The following is a 21,590-nucleotide window of genomic DNA, read 5'->3' as shown; positions in this document are numbered from 1 at the left end:
TAGAGGAGAAAAAATGGCTTACCCATCTCTGTGTAGCCTGCAGTGTCTAGTGCAGTGTTTTACAAATAGTGTCCTCTTGATAAACACTGAAATAAATTACCTTATCCTTTTCTAATAGTGCCTGTAACTGTGTTTTGTTCCCTCCATCAGAATACTCTGTTGAATATCTGAAATTTTAGGAATATGGAACTTCCTTTATCTTAGCACACAATAAATACAAGAGAAGAGCCATGTAATTACTGCCTCTCAACTGGCTTCAGCTTGTCCAGATACCAAGTTTGAATATCACTTAGTACAGCTGAGTGAACAACAGACTGATGAGGAAATATTTCATAATTGTTGTGCGTGATATGTGAGCCTATAAATTAAGAAAGAAAAAGTATGCAAAGCTTATCATTTACAAATCATCATAAACAAAGGGCATCAAATAAATATAAATACATCCAGGATCCATAAGTAATTTTTTATTTACATAAATATTTTATTTATTTATACATTTGTGTATATATAATCTCCAGAATATATAAACAAATGAGATATACAGTGATCATTAAAAGCCATTTTCTAAAATCATGACTCACATAACCCCTATTTTGCAAGTGGGATGTCCTGGTATATTACTTTATTGTCCTAAAATCATTGCTTAATTTTAAGGGACTTCATTTAAGCTTCTTAAAATATGACATGGTAATCATTAGCATAATTTGTATGAATAACAAATAACAATGATGATACTGCAGTTCTTTTAATGAAATAATTCGTTATTTGAGCTGTCTAAGCATTATGCATGACAGCTACCCTATCAACAGAGGAGTTAATTCAATGCACATGCAAGAATAGTTTAAATATTAAGCAATCAATCAATCATTCTCTCATCCTAGTTAATGAATAAGACTACTACTTCAGTTGTTTCTTCTCTGCTGAAAGGATGAACATAATCAAATTGGAATTTTGCAGAAAATGAGGCGAATTAACATTTATACTCCATATTCACATATGCATATCATAGGTTAGACTTACTTGAAGTAACATTAAATAGATTAATGAAGATTCAAACTTGTAAAAATTATTTTAGCTTTAGTCAGTCTTTGGTAATAATTACTGAAACTGTTAACATATTTTATTAACGCGGCAGGTTTCTTAGATGGCTAACAAGTAAGTTACTGATTTTTTACAAATCTTGTAAGTAGCAGAGAAATTTTACTGTGTTTCACATGACAGAACAGTCTTTGTTACCACTTGATTATGGGCTTACATTAAGGAAAGACTCTGGATAAAATATAGAATAAATTAATCTGTGCAAGAGTAAGCAATGAAAATAGAATAGCTAAACCAGGATCCTTCCTGCACTCTTGTAGATACGCAAGCAGAGAATGTCTGTTGATAGAGACGAGATGTACTTTAATCAAGGAAAAGCTAAAAAGATTTTGACAAAAAAGAGATTTTGACAAAAAGAGATGGAAAGTAACAGAGTAATAAAGTATTGGACCTTTTAATTGTTATTAGGAGAGAATTAGAAAGTTGTATGGATGGGAGACTTTTACGAAGAAAGCAAACATCAGGGGCACCTGGATGACTTGCTTAAGTGTCTGCCTTTGACTCTGGTCATTGATCCCAGAGTCCTGGGATTAGAGCCCCTCATGGAGAAAAAAAATAATTTTTTAAAAGTTTTATTTATTTAAGAGACAGAGAAAGAGAGAGAGAGAGCAGGAGCAGGGAGGAGAGGTAAAGGGAGAGGGAGAAGCAGACCCCTGTTGAGCAGGGAGCCTGACATAGGGGCTTGATTCGAGGACCCTGAGGTCATGACCTGACCTGAAATCAAGAGCCTACTTAGTGGACTGAGCAACCCAGGCACTTCAATAAATATATATTTTTAAAATAACTTATTATGAGCAAATGTTTGGGAAATCTTTCAATAAAACATCTTAGGTTGTGTCATCCTGCAAGTGAGGGTGTTTTAAATTAAGTGTGCATCAAAGAATATGTGTATATATAAGACCTATATAGAAATTGTAAATAGTGAACACTGATGATTAAATAACATGTTAAAATTAGGAATCACTGTTAAGAGTTTATCTCTGAATTGTTATACTGAAAACATCATTTGTTTAATTTGAAATAGTATTATAAAAAGGATTGTAAGAAAAACTATCCAACAAGATTTAAATAATTAACTACTTTACTAGTAACTCGATTTTTATGGAACACAGAAAACATATTTTGTGATATAGAAAAGAAGAAAATGTCACCAAAATTTTCAAAATTAAAAATAAAGCATACAAAAAAGGTTTAAAAGCTCTTTCATTCTGTTGAATTGATGAAATATATACACAGGTGTTCTTAGAGTCTTCACTGGTGGAGCCCCCATGAGGTTGCATATGGAAGCAAAATTGTCTTAACAAAATACAGCTTAGGATATGACTCCAAATATTTCTTTCCATTTAATATCAGCTGTTCTCTGGTTTATTGCATCAAAATTTCATCAGCTATTTTCTCTCCACAATTCCATATTTCAAACATCCCACAATACAATGTAAACCAATATGTATATTTTTAATAATAAAAATTGAAATTCTGGAGAAAGATGCAGGATTTCAGGATTTCATAAAAGCAATGGAAGAGAGAGAAGTGCAGCTGCTGGAATCAAATGCAAAGTAATACAAAGCATGTCAGTATTAAAAAAATTAATGACTAATGAAGAAAATTTTACAAAAGATCCTGACAAGATTTATTTTTTTACTTTTATGTTAATCTCTCAAACCTTATTTTGTCCTTTCTTCATAGAAAATTTTGGTTCTTGCTTTAAGTGGATTTACTTTGAGTGACTTTTTTTCTAGAACTGATTATCCTTAGATAATGAGTTTTATATTAAAAGAAAATACAGGGATCCCTGGGTGGCGCAGCGGTTTAGCGCCTGCCTTTGGCCCAGGGCGCGATCCTGGAGACCCGGGATCGAATCCCATGTCGGGCTCCCGGTGCATGGAGCCTGCTTCTCCCTCTGCCTGTGTCTCTGCCTCTCTCTCTCTCTCTCTGTGACTATCATAAATAAATAAAAAAAAATAAAAAAAAATAAAATAAAAAATAAAATATATTTAAAAAAAAAAGAAAATACAGTGCAACCATAACATGCTCAAAAAAAAAAAAAAGCATATGGTAGTTGATCAGTTAGTTCCTTGAATATATAAAAAAAAATAAATTGGATTTGGATTTAGAAAAATTAAACAGAAAAGCAAACAGTACCTCCAAATACCAGAGATAAAGTTTCCTTCCCAAGCAACCTCAGACAAGAAGCTTTAAGTGCAAGGTCAATAAATCCAAAGAGCAGGAGATGAGAAGAAGAAATTGTCTAGGTAATTTATTACAGAACTTTAATTAAAACATCTGAGCCAGGCTGAGCTTTCCTCCCTCCATCCCCTTGTCCTACATAGAAGGCATAGGCAGCAACTGCCGTGGCCTGATTTAAAACTGAGATCCACTCTTTAAATTAAGTGATAGTTATGCCACAGGAAGTTCCAAATGTTAGTGTCAGGGCCTGAGAAAAGGAAATAACTTCTGAGGGAAAAAAATTTAAAAACACACAAGACCGTTTTTGCCTGTTTATTAAATTTGCTGAAGTACTGCAGTCAAAGGGTGAAGTCGTCCTTACGTTGTGAGTGATGCTGTGATTAGGCATTTTGCAGACAAGCATCCTGCCCCACAGGTATTCCCTTGTGTGGAGACCCTCATCAGCCTTCTTTACTAAGGAAGTCATCCTGTGGAAAGAGACCTATCGAACTGAAAAAAAAAGCCTGTATCAACTGCTTACATTAAACAACATGGTCTTTTTCATAAAAATGAAACAAAGAGGGGCACCCGGTATCTAGGAGAGTTAAGTGTCTGACTTTTGATTTCAGCTCAAGTCATGATCTCAGGGTTCTAGGACTGAGCCCCTCACTGGGCTCTGAGCTGAGTAGGAGTCTGCTTGAGATTCTCTCTCTCTCTCTGTTCCTTTCCCTGTGCATCTCTCTCTCTCCCCCCTCCCAATAATTAATAAATAAATAAATAAATAAATAAATAAATAAATAAATATTTTAAAAAAAGAAACCAAAAAACCAAAGATTACCAGACATATATAGAGTAAGAATTGTTACTATATTATTCAGGAAGAGAATTGTTATTATATTATTAATATAATTAATATTATTAATTGTTATTATATTATTCAGGAAGAGAGTTTGGAAATAACATATTCCTACTTTTTAATAAATTTCTATGGAGAGATTATGTAGGCTAAAACATATATTGAAAAATAGACTTACCTGTAACAAAGGACAGAGCAAAGAGAACAAGGAAAATTTACTTGACTTTTGAAATAGGAAAAAAACTAATAAATAAACTGGATAATATATTCCCAGGGTTAAAAACCAACTCCTTGATCAGATAAATAGATGATGTTTACTTAGTGGTTATAATAGGTTTGGTATTATTACATATACTTGATGTATTCTTAATTCATACAATCTCACAACAATCTATGAATGTGAGACTCTTACCATCTCCAGTTCACAAATGAGGAAACTAAAGCAGAAAGAGAGACTAACTAATTAACATAAGACTCTATGGTTAGTGATGAGTAGCTTTGTTTTTATTTTACTTTTTTATTTTATTTTATTTTATTTATTTTTATAGTCTTATATTAGTTTCACGTGTGCAAGATAGTGATTCAACAATTCCATACATTATCCAGGAACAGCCACAGTTTGAATCCAGGTGGTCTTGTAACATAACCACATACCTACCAATCAAGCTTCAGTGATCATGAAGATAAAATTGAGAGAATATCTAAATGTTTAGAACCAAATTATAGACTATTAAAATACAAAAGAAAGACAAAGGTGGAGTTAAAAAATAAAATATCTCAGGATGTGAAAACATTTATAAAATGTATTGATATGGTTAGCAACAAATATATATGATATTTTGTATTTGTGTCATAAAAGGATCTGTAAGAAAGGTCCAAAATTGTATCAGGGTTTGGTAATTTTCAGAAAAAATTCATAGAAAAATATCTGTGTTCAAGGCACCTGGGTGGCTCAGTGATTGAGCGTCTGCCTCTGTTTCAGGTAGTGATCCCAGGGTCCTGGGATCGAGTCCCGAATGGGGCTCCCCACGGGAAGCCTGTCTTTCCATCTGCCTATGTCTCTGCCTCTTTCCCTGTTTCTCTCTTGAATAAATAAATAAAATCTTAAAAAAAAAAAAAAAACAAACCCTCTGTGTTCAAAGCTTTTCTGCCAAATGGGCAGAGACAAGTCTTTTAACGTGACTCTTAAGAGGAGTTAGAGTTGGGGATCCCTGGGTGGCGCAGCGGTTTGGCGCCTGCCTTTGGCCCAGGGCGCGATCCTGGAGACGCGAGATCGAATCCCACGTCGGGCTCCCCGTGCATGGAGCCTGCTTCTCCCTCTGCCTATGTTTCTGCCTCTCTCTCTCTCTCTCTCTCTCTGTGACTATCATAAATAAATAAAATTAAAAAAAAAAAAAGAGGAGTTAGAGTTTAATTTAGGAGTATCTTAAAAACAACAACAGCAGCAACAACATTGAATGCCATCTAACAATAACTGCAATATTAAAAGTTTTATTAAGGGCTACAAATGCTAACACCTATGGAAATAACAAACATTGGATTTAGAATCCAATGGAAAGAGGACAGAAGAGCCAATGGAAATTCTGTGTGGTCTAAAGGAGGTAAAATAAATTGCATAAAAATTAAAAGAGAGTAATTTGATATTTCTGTAACATGAGCAGTTTATCTCTTGGGCCAAATAAATTCTTTCCTTTGGGACCAATCATACCACCTGGCTCTGCAGTAACTCATATAAATGCAATGATGCAAATTCTACATATGTATCATATATAATTGAAAATTGACCTGTAAAACATTAATAACATAGTCATAGCTACAGAGTTGAATGCAGTATTTATAGATAATATAAACAATAAAATCACCTCATATCCTGTACAAATACAATTTTCTACTATTATTTCAGTTAAAGTAGGTATTAATTAAAAGTTGTATGCTTTCCCTTATTTCTTGTAGAGAGAGAGAGAGAGAGCATAAGAGGGAGGGGTAAAGAGAGAGGGAGAGAGAATCTTAAGCAGGCCTTATGCTCAGCATGGAACCGCATGTAGTGCTTGATCTCAGGACCTTGAGATCATGACCTTAGCTGAAGTCAAGATTCAGATGCTAAGCTGACGGAGCCACTCAGGCACTCCAAGTTGTATGCCTTCTAAATGTTCATATTTATACCCCTTGAATTTTATTTGTGCTTTTTTCCTATATTCAGACACCGCATCACATAGTAAATATTTATTTCTTTGCCAAATATTCTTTTTCAAAAAGTTTTTATTTATTTATTTGAGAGAGAGTGAGAGAGTGCATGGGCCAGGGGTGAGGGGGAGGTAGAGAGAGAAGCAGACTCCTCACTGAGCAGGGAGCACCACGCAGAGATTGATCCCAGGACTCCGAGATCATAACCGCAGCCAAAGGCTGATGCTTAAAACTGAGCCACCCAGGTGCCCCTATTCGTCAAATATTCTCTATATGACTATAATATTCTGATATTTTTCAACATACTGAAATCGAAAAGTTTTTGTCTCCTAAAATACTGCAAGGCTTGTATGGTATTTATACATGGGAAGAGCTAAATCGGTAGATGACTGAACTCTGGTGCATTTTCCTTCCATTGTGATTGCTTTGTCTATAAATGACTAACATGCTGCTTTTACTTTCTCTTTTTCTCTCACTCCTTTCCTTCAACCCATCCCCACACCCTAAATTAGGTTAAAATGGTGTAATGAAAGTCACGCTCATGAAAACTTGGTAGAGAATGCCATTAGCTAATTAATTAATTAATTAATCAATCATATTCCTGACTTTGAATTTTTTTTTAATTTTTTATTTATTTATGATAGTCACACACACAGAGAGAGAGGTAGAGACACAGGCAGAGGAAGAAGCGGGCTCCATGCAGGGAGCCTGACGTGGGATTCGATCCCGGGTCTCCTGGATCGCGCCCTGGGCCAAAGGCAGGCGCTAAACCGCTGCGCCACCCAGGGATCCCATAATCCTGACTTTGTAGGTCAAATATCTCAATTACCTTAAACTCTCCAAATTCAATGCAGGTACCCGAGATCAAGCAGTTCTCATTCTATTTCAGTTGTCAGCTGCTAATCCCTGATTTCTGAAAACAAACAAACAAACAAAAAAAAGATAAAACCTAGTTGAGGGATTAATTGTAGTAATGGAAATAGTTGATACTATTGCAATGGCATAAATTGCTTCAAGAAATCCACCCCCCCCAAAAAAATAAAATAATAAAATAAAATTAAAAAAAAAATGAAATCCCCAAATGGTCAGGTGACAGAGGGAAAAAATGAATCTGATCATTATTATGGTCACCTACACGTTAGACCACGTTCAGAGCTGATTTGCCACAACATCATTTGAGAACTGTGCCAATTTTTTGGTTGTCTTTTGTTTTCGGCTCTATTCGTAAATATGCAGTCTGTCTAACTGCCAAAAAACAGACGCTCCTTGCGTTTCATGACTTTAACACCCTGGGATAGAAGTAGGGTTCGTCAGGTAAAATAAATGTAGGAATAAACAACAGAATCTACACCTTTTTAGCAGCGACATGTTGCCACATTAAGCATTCCAGAGCCACCCTCTCCTCACTCAATGAAAATTGCAGTTGAGTTTAACATACCAAAACCCTTTGACTGCCAGAGGCATTCGAATTTGCTCTGCTGAAAATACTTTCAGAATCCACAGGGGGTCTAATTTGGGATAAGTCCCGCCCGCCCCGTGGTTGATTAATACCTTGTCTCCTTACATACTGCAAGGCTTACATGGTGTTTATACTAGCCATTCCACAAAAAGACAAAAACAAAAACAAAAACAAAACAAACAAACAAAAAACAATGCAGAACCAGCAGAGAAGTTTTGCTTTGGATTACTACATCCACTGTACAACAGTGGTAGTGACATAGCTTCCTAACATTTCAGCAACAAAAATCTACCATGGGGCACTCTTCCATTCACAAGCAAATGAGATTACTTGGTTTTCCAGTCAGTCCATAGTTAGTTTGTTGTTGTTTTTTTTTTAGAAGTTTTTTTTTTTTTTTAAATTTATTTATGATAGGCACACAGTGAGAGAGAGAGAGAGAGAGAGAGGCAGAGGGAGGCAGAGGGAGAAGCAGGCTCCATGCACCGGGAGCCAGACTTAGGATTCGATCCCGGGTCTCCAGGATCGCGCCCTGGGCCAAAGGCAGGCGCTAAACCGCTGAGCCACCCAGGGAGCCCAGTTTGTGCTGTTGTTTTTGCTGTCGTTTCCTTTGGGAGAGGTAAGAGATTCCCTGAGAGAAGCTTCTGGGAGAAGTACTCACTAGAGGATAACATCTGCACTACCAGCCATATAACCATTTATAGAGAGAATTAGAATTCCTCTGTTGTGGTTTGAACATAAACTGTAATTGCAATATTCCTTGAACAGAGCTTTCAACTATATCTTGTTCCAGAAATGAAATTTAATAAGTACGACTCTAAAGTGGTGTGTGCAATGTGTTGTGTATTTTGTGTTTCAGTATGAGCACAGAGACTCATATGTAGACATCGTACTGTGCTTGCTTCTAAGAAAATCAAGTTAAAAATAGTGAATATGCTTTCCTGTCAAAAAGAAAAATTAAGCTTATTTTAGGAAAAGAGCCTCACATATTATAAGAATATAATAAATTCCTCATTAGGTATACCAAGTCTCTATAAAAAGTAAATGTTTCGTTGGTTGCTTTTTCATTTAATTGTAATTCATTTGTTCTGAAGGAAGAAAAGCTTATGTGTAGTTTGGAAAGGCTTGAAGTATTTTAGAAAGATAGGAAATTTCTGTAATGTCCTTACTTTTTGCTTTAACATTTCTCTGTGTTAAATCATGTGATTCTCTTAACTTCCTAGCTGCAAAATGGAAGTCACAGTTTTCACAAGAGGAAATTTATACCTTTTCATGTTAGCTGATCAGTTGAATGGATCCTAAAAATACTATATGTGGATTATTTCATTAGTCAGTTTAGGGTTGTAAAGGAGGTGATTAATTACCTCTCTATTGTAGGAAGAAAACTCTCCCTATATTTAAAACATGAAAGACAAAGACTATAGGGGCACCTGGGTGGCTCAGTGGTTGAGTATCTGCCTTTGGCTGAGGTCATGATTCTGGAGTCATGGGATCGAATAGACATCAGGCTCCTCGCCGGGGAGCCTGTTTCTCCCTCAACCTGTGTCTCTGCCTCTCTCTCTGTGTCTCTCCTGACTAAGTAAATAAGATCTTTAAAATAAAGATAAAGACTGTAGTGTATAAAGATGACTTAAAAGTTGATAGAAAAGTGTGTACAGAAACAATAACAATAATGTGTCATTTATTTAGCACCAGTTAGGCTTCAAACACTTTACTTACCTATTCTTTCATGCTGTTATTTATTCCAATAGAGATACAGAACAAAGCCAAATGAAATCCACTGTCTCAATATGGTCTAATGCAAACACAGCCACATAAACAATTGATTTTAACCACTGAAGTATTGTAGCTGAACATAAAAAAAAAGGACCGTTGGAGTCAAACCATAATTTGAACCCAAACTCTCTCAGATCAAATCCAAATTTAAAAACTACACAATGCCAACATTCCATAATACAAATAAAAATAAAGAATAATATTGTAGCTATTGTTGGATATCATTCGATTTTGATTTCAAGTATTCCTTAATGAAAGTCTGCTTTTCTTTATCAAGAGTGCTATTTTAACAGAACTACCTCTGCAGGTGGTAAATACACCCCTTCCAGTTTTATAAGACACACTTGATTAAAAATGGTTTTTAATTCTAAGAAGCTTTGAACTAATTTAAATTTTGCTAAATAATACAGCTGGGTTTATACTAATTTTACTGAAGCTTATCAGGTCCTTAATATAATTCTTATTCTTTCCTCTAGATCCTTTTAAAAAAAAACATTTCTTTTCTGAGTGTTTGCTGATAAACATCTCAGTGAACCATTCTTTTCACAAGGAAATGAGATTAACTCAAGAAAAATTTCATAGAATTTTTTCTCACTTTGGTTTCTTAAAATGGAATATTCCTTTTTTTAGCCTGCTGAGGGGATAATTAACTAATAATTCAGAATGGAATAATTATAACTTGATGGTTTCAAAATATCACCTCCAATACAGCGCCGTCCTGCCAACATGTGTACTCATCCATAGCCTTTTGCGTGTTTCCTACAGCAATTATTCTAACTTTTTACTCGGTACATTTTCCTTACTCACCTTGGCCCAGAGCAAATAAACAGAACAAATATATTGCTCGAAGTTTTAATTTCCATCGGTGCCCTGAGATCAAATTTATCTGTTTCTGAAACTTTCTTTACATTCCTTTTGCCTCGGACTCCCTCCTTATCCATTATTTTCTCTTTTGGTTTCTCTTCACTTTCAGACTCTTTGAAAATAACAAAAACAAGAACAAAAAGTTTCCATTTCCCCAAATCAATTCACATCTTTTGACTGACAGTCCAGAATTCTCTGGAAGTCTTCCACGCAAAGGCGTAGTTTTCATTTAATGTGACCTCCTGTTAGTTCTTGACATTGCTACTGATATACCCACTGTTTTTATGAAATTCTCCTCTCCCTAGCATCATAGGAGCTTACTCTTCTGGTTTTTTTTTATTATTATGAATGCAACTACTTAGGGTTCTCAACAGATCTCTCTCCTACCATACAATAAATTGTGGTTCTGTCTGTTGCACTTTGGCCACTTTCTTGTTCCAGATGCCTTCCTGGGTGGAGTCATCTTTAGAATCATCTGGTCTTGTGATTTCCAGTCGCGGATGATTTACCACATCTATATTCTTCCTCTGTTCTGAGATCCATTATCTTCAGTGTATCTCATGGATGACTTGAAATTGACATGACTCAACCTAAATGAAGTAGCTTGTTCTTCTAAGTCTTACTCCTCCTGTGCTGTCTTGGTTAATGATTATCATCATTTACTTAATTTTACAAGAAATAACTAGAGTCAACCTCTGCTGCTCTCTTTCCCTAAATCTCTACTACTTGTCCTACAATTGATCCAATAATATGTACTATTATTTTATCAGCTAAATAGATTTTGGGATATAGCTTAGGTTTGTCATTTAGACATTGTCTAGACATTGACTTCAATTTAGATTTCAGAACAAGTAGTCAAGAATAAAGCAAAATAAGAAACTTGGAAGAAAATTAAATGATTCAATTGTCTTTTAAAGAATTAATATGAAGTTACATAAAAATATTTCATGAATCACAACTTATTTTTACAATTTTATATGAAGTTACAGAGACATATAATTAAAAAAAGAACTAAAATATTAGAATCCACTTTCAATCCATCTATTTTCATTACTTTTACTGGATTCTTTTTTATGTTCAGATTCTCATCACAGTGTACCATATGTCCTAATTGATCCACCTGCGTCAGAGATTTTCCATTCTGTTTTTTCCCTTCTGCTTTTCATTTTTGTTTCATTCAGGTTTAGTTTTCTAAAAGTCAGAATTGCATAATCAACTACAATATACTGAAAATACATGTGCAAAGAAAATTGAGCTTTTGTGCTTGATCTGTAACTGACTCAGTCTTGTAAGTCCTACCGAATATGTAACAAGAAAAAAAAAACTTATTTTTAAATCAGTTTTGAAAATTTAGTTTCATAATAATTTAAGTAGTCTATTTTACATGTTTACTATTTTTAGGGAAAAAGTGATTGGCTTTTTAAATTTTAGTCCTGCAAACCCTTCTGTCTTTCCTCTTTTCCTGTCCCAAATAGGTGTGTCACAATATGGAGGCAGATATGGTGTAGCTGACCTAGTGACCTCTGCTCTTGTGAGTCTACTAACCCCTGTCTCTCTTTCCTCAGAGCTTATGTAGTTATTGGTGGTGCTTCCTGGTAGACTCAGCTCTACCTTAGTGACACACGTAGATTTCTCAGGTATGTTCTTCTTCTGAATCCCAGGATCATCTGCATGCCAACCAGTCTTGACTTTGGGGTCAAGTTTCCCTTTGAAATAATAGGCACCAGGTAGGCTACTGGCCTTGATGTCAACTATCTTCTCTGTTTTCTCAATGGAGCACCAAGAAGTTCTTTTGCAGGCTATACAGTCCACCTGGGAGCTCAGGCAAGGAAAGTCAAAACTGGATTCCAACGAATCATGATGTATGCACTACTGTACTGGGATGAGGCCATCTTCAGAGCTGGTATGGGCAATAGCCAAGAAGGTGATCTCCCCCTAGAGTCCCACACTGCGGAAGAAAGTAACCTCTATTTTTGACACAACATTCCCTAATGGAATCATTGAGTGTAAGATAACTTACAGTTTTATTCTGAAGGACTAATGGACATGTTCTAAGCATCCAGATCTGCTTCTCATTACTTCTAATACAATCCTCCAGGAAGAAAGGGGCTAACTTTTCTAAGTTTTATTTCCTACCTGTCCAGGAATTCCCTTATCTGAAAGTTTATTATCAAGTTTGCCAGTTAAAATTATTATTTGATTAAAAAATGATAATGAAATTTAGCTTGCTTACTTTTTTTGTTACAGAAGGTAATGATTTCCTCTCCCGGGATACTAAATTTCATATCTTCTGGAGAGATAGGTGCCTGCAAAAGAATGTTATTTAACAGGTTATAGTGTAAACTCTGACAGTTGGTTTTTCTTTTTTGTAATGCAGGCGCCTGACACAAGCTTTGATTTCCTAACCATTCACTTCAAAGTATCCACATCAAAGACAGCTATATCAAATAACACCTTGCCAGTCACATGACTAGATAAAAAGCCAGCCTCCCTGCCCCCTTCCTCCCTCCCCTTGCTAACCTTTTTTGTTTTATAGAACTTAGTTGATTTCAATCACTGACCATTTGTTTGGTCCCCTTGTTTTTCTCTTTCAGTGCTTAAATCCCACTTTTAGGTTTTCAATTTACCAATAGTGAGCCTGAGAAAACGTAGCCTCCTCCTTACTGCCTTATACCTCAATAAAAGCAGAACCCCAGGTTTATTCTCCTTTCTCTTTCTCTACCCAGGAACTCACTATGTGACCCACTGTGTATCCTCTAGAACCTGTAAATAATAAACTCTTGTTTCCGAGTGTACTCATATCTATTGCTGCAGACATATTCCAATCATAAGAACCACCAGGGCTGGTCCAGCCACACAGTTATCGATAGGCTGAGATCAGCACGAAACAAGGGTAAAGTGAAAGATCGAGTGAATATTTGCAAATTCTTTTCCCCATAATACTTTCTTAATAAAATTTGATGATACTATTTTTTTTTTTTACACAGGTGTTAAAATAAGGCTTGGGAAACTACAGCCCATTTGTTGCTTTTGTAAATAAAGTTTTATTACAACAGAAGCGCATCTATCCATTTGCATATTGTATGTGGCTGTTTCACACTATAGTGGTAAAATTGAGTAGCTGTGAATGAAATCATATATCCCACAAAGCCTAAAATATTTACTATCCAGCCCCTTTAAAAAAAGTTTATTGAGCTCATGCTAAGTAGAGACTAAAATTTAAGAAGTCTTTTGTAGACTGTTTCCAGATGATCAATCCAGAACCATCACTTGTCCACATTCTTAATAAATTTCTTCATAAAAACCATTTTACATCTTTTCCTGAACAGACTATAGTCCTTCATACCTGTATAATGGTTTCTTTTATTGCACTTTTGGCCTAAAATATCTTTGAAGTCCATTCATACATCATTGACATCTGTGAAGTCTTCTAGGTCCATAGTCCCTTGTTTCTTGTTCTTTGCTTTTTTTTTCACCTCAGGGATGTCATTCTAAGACTTATCACAATACTTCATCATTCCAAAATAATTTATCTCCCTCTATACTATGACCTCCTGCTAAATAGTCTAATTTACCTTATCACTTCATGGTAGGCCCTGGTCCTGAGACAACAAAATAAACCTTGGCTTAATTAATTAAATATTTTAAAATAATAATGACTTATAATAATAATGACCTATAATGATATATATATTTATTCATTAAACAAATATTTTTTAAAATAAAAAATAAAATAAATATTTATGTTTATTTGCTCAACATTGTGTTAATAAACTAATTCAACAAATATATTTCAAATGTCCATCATAGGTCAGACATAATATTAAATTTCTTCAAGCTTTTTTAATACAATCAAGGTATTTTATTGATTAATACACACATTTATTTTTAATGCTGGAATGTAACATTTTGCCTGTCCTTAATCCTCATGATTTAACACATTTCCACATTTCTTTTGATAGATCATTAAAGTAATAAACAAACTTTGGTGAATTGTAATGTTTAAATTAGAATGTCCTTTTTTCATGATTTGTTCTGATTTCATTATTCTTCATAAAATTCATAGGAACCCTTAAAAAAAGGGCTGAGTTAAGAAAACAACAATAATAATGGCAGTTTGAAATTTTTTTCTCTTTTTAAATTTAATGTATATAAAATAATATTAAGAACACAAATTCTCCCAGTTTGATTGTTGTTCTGTTCTTAATAAATTAAGTTTATCATAAGCAGGCATAGTTTTATGAAAGTATATTTTTTCCTGAATGTAGTCATAGAGTGTCTACTATTTGCCAACATGGTACCCAGTTCAGGAGATTTAAAGATAAAATGATAGCCTGAAGAGATGCACTAAACAGAGTTGTAAACATTGATAGAGTAATAAACACTCAGATCACAGACAGTCTCCTTACAAACATGTGGATTTGCTAATATGCTTTAATGAGCTTTTGAGTTTTTACACTACAAAGCACTAGGAATTTCAAATCTTCCTTATGGTGGTATCATATACATCTACCACTGATCTATTTCTAATCCCCACTTAATGTTAATTACTAGAATTGGGTCACCAACAAGCAAAATGTTCAGTTCTACTTTGATGACAACTCACTTACTTCAAAGTAATTCCACTAATATTAATGCTGCCCTTCAGAATACTACTTATTATTTAACTAACATACTGAGATAATAATAATTAATAACATATTCAGCATTTGCTATGTGGCTTACATGCCATAACTCAGTTAAATCTCAATTATATGGTATTCTTAGGGGTATGCAAAATTTTCAAACCTAGGTTTGCAGGGCCCCACCAGGAAAGCCTGGTGCCTGGGCTGCCACCTGGGGTCCTAAAGCTGGCAGACACTGGGGAGAGAAGGATGGGATCAGAGGGAGGTGCCCTGTGGTTGTGTTCATGTGAGTATACTGGATGCCTAGTGTTGCAAAATCCACCTGGAGCCCCTGGAACCAGTGGTTGACAGAGTGAGCTGGGGGCCTGCTGGGAGCCTGGTGTTAAAGGAGCTGCCTGTGGCCTTTGGAATGTACAGGTACAAGGTAAGATAGAAGACTGGGTTCTCTGGAGTCTGTGGGAAGCCTTGTGCCATAGGGTCCACCCTGAGCCACTAAAGCATGCCAAGTGCCAAGGTGAGCAGGACATGGGCTAGAAGGATCCTGTAAGGAGTCACCTAGGCTCGCAAGAGTTGGCCTGATACTAGGTGGTCCAACTCTGGAGTGGTCCAACTCTGGGGTGGCCTGGTGTTGGGGTGGGCTGGCTTTGGGGTCTACAGTGAGATTGAGCTCACTTTTTTCACCTCCCTCATGGAAGATGTCCCTCCACCTTGAACTAATTCAGCTTGAGGGAGGGGTAGTGGAGATAGTGTGCATTTATCTTTCCTACCTTCCTCAATATATTTTTTTTCTTATTTTTATGCTTCACTCGGGTGCTGTAATCCCTCACCTGTAATTTTTGGCTCTTGTGAAGGTATATTCATATGCATATATTGTTCAAAGTTATGTTTCTGGGGAATGGGAAGATGAGTAGTAGATATTCCTATGCCACCATTTGATGTGTCATGCTCATATCTCAAATTTGGACTTTAGACTTTAGAGTTGATGCCAGAAAGAGTTAAGATTTCTGATGCTGTTGGGATGGAATGAACACAGTGTGTCTGTGAGAAGGACATGAAGTTTTCGGGGCAGAGGGATGGAATATTATGGACCGAATGTTAGTGTGCACCCAAAATATATATGGTGAATGCCTAACACCAAGTGTGATGGTATTTGGAGGTGTGGCCTTTGGGAGGTAATTAGGTTTAGATAAGTTCAGGAGGAGAGGACATCCATAATGGGATTAATATCCTTATAATAAAAGAAAGAAATCAGAGGTTGCTGTCACTGCTTTATGAAAACACAGAAAGAAGACAACCCTATGCAAGCCAAGAAGAGGATCCTCACCAGAACACAAACGATGCTGGCACCTGACCTCAGATTTCTAGCTTCCAGAACTTTGAGAAATAAACTTTATGTTGTTAAAACCACCTATTCTGTGGTATTTTCCCATAAAAACCTGAGCAGACTAAAACATTATACTCTTTCATTATAACTCTTTAAGCTTCACCCAATGATAAGTAGACTCAAATTTATTCTCTCAAATAGCAATGTGAAAACTAGAGAACACATAATAGAAATTATACTAGCATCCAAACATAAGTAGATGTTTTAGGGGAAGAAAGATCACAAGGGAAATACATGTTAGAAATGTTTTTGTTACTAATAAAATTCAGGAAAACGTGTTTGAGGGGAAGGAGGAGAAGAATAAAGATATCATGGAAAAATTAGTAAAATAATAAATTGAATTAGTCATTGTCCCCCTAAGAAGAAAGGCAAAAGAAAACCAATAATAACAGAGATAAAATATAGATTCAGATAGCTGAATCTACACCATTGGGTAAGAAAAATGTAAGAGATTATAAATTTTACTGGAGAAGAGAGAGAAAGCTGAACAGGAACAAAATTTGAAGAAACTGGAAAAAATAAGAATATTCTGTGTGAAGATGTTTCTATAAATCAAGGTTTAATTTGTGTTAAAGAAAGTTAACTGAGAATCAATCATCAGGTAGAAATATACTGAACTAAAATATATTCCCTCATATTGTCATGTAAAAATAGACCAATCTAAAGAGTTCAGAAGTAAAAATGTATCAAATAAATACTAGACAATTTGCTTTTCTTGTAGGGATTGTGGTGGTAGTAGAGTAGTAAAGAGATTTAAAAATGTAAATGGATTCAGCAAGTGTGTCACAGTATACTTACCTGTAAAACAAAACACAGATCTTCCTCAGTCTATGATGGGGTTACGTCCCAGTAAATATTGTAAGCTGGAAAATACATTTAATACATCTAACCTACCAATCATCATTGCTTAGCCTCACTGACCTTAAATGTGCTTAGAACACTTATATTAGTCTACAGTTGGGCAAAATCATCTAACACAAGGCCTATTTTATAATAAAGCACTAAATATGATATTTATTGAATATTGTACTTAAAGTGAAAATAGAATGACTATTCATATACAAAACAATTGAAATTACATTAGCCTGTTTACCCTCATGATTTATTACATGACTGGTAGCTTCGGCTGGGTGCTGCTGCCCAGTGTCACGAGAGAGCATTGTATCACATATCACTAGCCCAGGGAAAGATCAAAATTCAAAATTTAAAGTATAGTTTCCACTGAAACCACATTGCTTTTACACCATAATAAAATTAAAAAAAAAAAAAGGTAAGTTGAATCACCATAAGTTGGAGACCATCTGTACTCAAAGACTCAACTAATGAAAACAAGGGTCAAAATTAACCATTCACAAAGGAGAATTTGTGGTGTGAAACAGACAAAACCAAACAAAAATAGGAAAGAGAAAATAATAGTGATAGAATTAAAAATCAGTAAATAAGCAGAATTAAAAACAATTTCTTTCATCAACATTAAATGTAAACTCATAGTTAATTTGAGGAAAAGAATTAAAACCAATGCACAAATCTAAAATAAAAATTTTATAGAATTGCAATTGAACTATTTAGTACACATATTTTCAGAAAGCATCCGAAAAATCAGAATAAATGGAAGATTTTTAGAAAATGAAATAATCTGCATATAATAAAGTAATTTAATAATTATAAAACATAAATCACCAGAGTCAGATATTTTTTTAGGATAAACTCTTTACATTTTAAAATTCCTTACACTTTAAATTTTTTAAGAGTTATTTAAAAATATTGTAAAGGTATTCTAACGCATAGACTAGAATACAAAATTTCTAAGTCATTTTATAAAGGTACGAAATCTCTGCTATCAAAATTTCACAAGAGTTGTACACAAAAACCCCCCATTAAACACAAATGTCATGTTTGAACATTAAAGGGAACATCCTAAGGGCACCTTGATGGCTCCATTGGTTAAGTGTTCCACTCTTGACATCGGCTCAGGTCATGATCTCGGGATCTTAGAATGGAGCCCCCCATCAGGCTCCACCCCCTAAGATTCTCTCCCTCCACCTCTACGCCTCCACCCACTCTCTCTCTCAAAAAAATAATAAAATAAAGGAAGCATCTTAGTTTTATATATATATGTATAACATATATGTAAGATATATGTAAGATATATATATTGAACAAAACTAGTAAAAAAATCCAGCAATATATAATCACATGGCAATTTTTTATGTGAATTCTCAGAAAGAATAATGCAATCAGTCTGTTAAGGTTTCAATATATAAACATAATTCATTTAATCATGGGTCAAAAGGAAGAATATAATTATATAGTAGATGATAAAAGTTTGATAAAAATTATCAAAAAATTATCAAAAAAGTTTGATAAAAATTAAGTATATAACATTGATAAATGTCATTAATAAAATATGAACAGAAGAATAAGTGTTCATGTCATAATGATATCTACCGTCATTCCCATTTAATTTTAAGAATTTTTTCTGATTTTGTAATAATCTTGAATTTTCATCCAGTGTAATAAGATAAGAAATAAAATAATACAACTATGGGGAAAAATCCTATCATTCCTTTTTTTTTTTAAGACCACGTATTCTATCTAGAAAGGACAAAACATTGATTCAAATATCCTCAGGAATACATGATAGATCAGTAACATGATAGATTTAAAATAAGAATTTAAAAATCAATGATTTCTCCCATATTTAACAATAACTTGTCAGATAGAGTAATAGAACAGGAACTTTTTTCTTTTTTTACAATTAGCCAAAAATGTGCATTTAAAATGATTGATTATCCAGAAATCTAAATCCCAGTTGGATGAGAGCAAAGGAAAATTATTAATTGGGTTTTCCCAAAGATGGTTCATTTTTTAAAGTCCTATGTTTGTAATAATGGAAGAATAATTTAATGAAGTGCTCAGTAAGTGACATAGCTCTGTCTGCTCTGTATGGATGAGCAGGTGGTCAGGTCTTTCAGCTCAATTCACATAACAACATGGGCGGTGTGGGTTGTAATTAATGGATGGTAAATGGCTCTGTCAGAAGCTACTTCATGTTGCTAAAAAATGTCACACATTTTCCAGAGACATAGCTTTTGAATTTTTGACTAGAGAAACTCCAGATTTATAGACTGAAGTACAAATGTTAAAAACTAAGTTGTAGATAAGTTGATAAGATCATAAATGCATATTTTCAAAAGTGGTATTATTTATTCCTCGTTGTGATTTTCATGCAGATTCTGCCAAAATAAATGTAGCTAAAAACTTATTTTGTATCAGACTTAATGTTGGGATTTTTGGCAAACAAGTTGCACTACTGGATTTTTAAATTTTTAATGACAGTGAATTTTACAAAGTCTGAGTCTTTGTACAACAGTGGAGGATATGCATTATTTCTGCTGAAGTCCATACATTCTCATTTTTCATGGAACATGCTATATTTTCCGTTTTCAAATAAACCAAATTATTTTAAATGAATGCAAAAATGGGCAGCCCTGGTGGCTCAGCAGTTGAGCGCTGCCGCCTTCAGCATAGGGCGTGATCCTGGAAACCCGTGAACGAGTCCCACATCAGGCTCCCTGTGTGGAGCCTGTTTCTTCCTCTGCCTGTGTCTCTGCCTCTCTCTCTCTCTCTCCCTCTCTCTCATGAATAAATAAAATCTTAAAAAAATAAATGGATGCAAAAATGACAGAATGGTGCTAATCTATTTTTTTCATTGAACGGTATGGTTGTATAAGGGAGGGTGGCCCACTGACTTTCCTTGGTACTGCCACAGAGTATAGGCATACAGATTTTGGGGGGGATAATTTACAAGTAGAAAAGCAGCAGAGAACATGCTGTCCTCTGAATTCTCATTCTTTCAAGGTATGGAGGGGCACAGAGCTGTTTTGTACATGTCATAGCCAAGGTTTCAGAAGGGGGTGGGGAAATTCATCCAAAAGCCTTGGCATGGGACCAGAGAACATCACACGAAAGGGCAGGAAAAAACACACCCTCAACACATTACATATTAACAAGTTAGCAACCTAATATGAGCTAGGGAAAACCCAGCTTCTATACCACAGGATTTCTGGTCTAAGAACAACGCTAAGAGTGTGAATAGTGAAAATCAAGACTGAATACCTAGGTTCTGGGAATAGGTCTGCCAAGAAGGAATAGTGAAAGAGTTCAGCTCATTTTTGGAAGTGCTTTAATAATTTAATATCCATTGTTACTCCAAGAATGATATATTGGTTGAATTTCAGTCTTGTCTTATATATTCTATTAGGTACCATATACTTATAAGGGGGAATTCCCTTTTTCACCATTTTAATGTGATGCTGTAATGGAATAGGAGGTTGGAAGTCTTGGAGCGGGTGATTGTATTTCATGCATTAGAAGAATGAAAATAATTTGTGGGCAGTGGGCCAACTATGGTGGATTAAAGATAGCCACAACTTCTTTGCCACTTTTTGCCCCAGGCAGTTGCATCTAGTTTATTTCCCTTAAATCTTGGCTGGTCTGTGACCTGCTTTGACTGAGAGAATATACAATTCTATGCCAGTCCACGCCTTTAAAAAGCTGAAAGTTTTGGGATGCCTGGATAGCTCAGTCGGTTGAGCATCCAGCTCTCAGTTTATGGCTCAGGTCATGATCTTGGGTCATGGAATTGAATCCCCTATGTGTGTGTGTGTGTGTGTGTGTGTGTGTGTGTGTAGGGGGGTGTTTTGTACTCAGCCCGGAGTCAGCTTGTGACTCTCTCCCCTCTGCCCCCATCCCTACTCACACACACATACAATCTCTCCCTAAAATAAATAAATAAATCCTTAAAAAAAGAAGAAGCTGGAAGTTTCAGCCTCTGTCTCTTGGACCCCTGATGTGGCTTTCATGAGGTTCGAAAACCCTGAGAAAGAAATGATATGGAGAGGCCCAGAGATTCACTAGAGTAGGAACTTTGCAGCCATCCACATTTGAATTAAGGGTATGTGAATTATTAGGTATGTGTATTGTTAGGCATTAGGTATATAAATAAAATGGTCTTGAAACCTTCAGAGCAGCCCAGCGTCAAATATCAAGTTACTCAAATCCATATGGAGCAGAATTTCCTAACCGAGCCCTCTCCACATTCTTGACCTCCCGACATCGTAGAATATAATAAAATGTTTGTCTTTTTAAGTCACTAAGTTTTGGGGTACTTTGTTATTC

The sequence above is a fragment of the Canis lupus genome, chromosome 22 (assembly GCF_003254725.2).
Source record: "Canis lupus dingo isolate Sandy chromosome 22, ASM325472v2, whole genome shotgun sequence".
NCBI classification, from domain to species: domain Eukaryota; kingdom Metazoa; phylum Chordata; class Mammalia; order Carnivora; family Canidae; genus Canis; species Canis lupus.
This window is presented reverse-complemented; position numbering follows the sequence as displayed.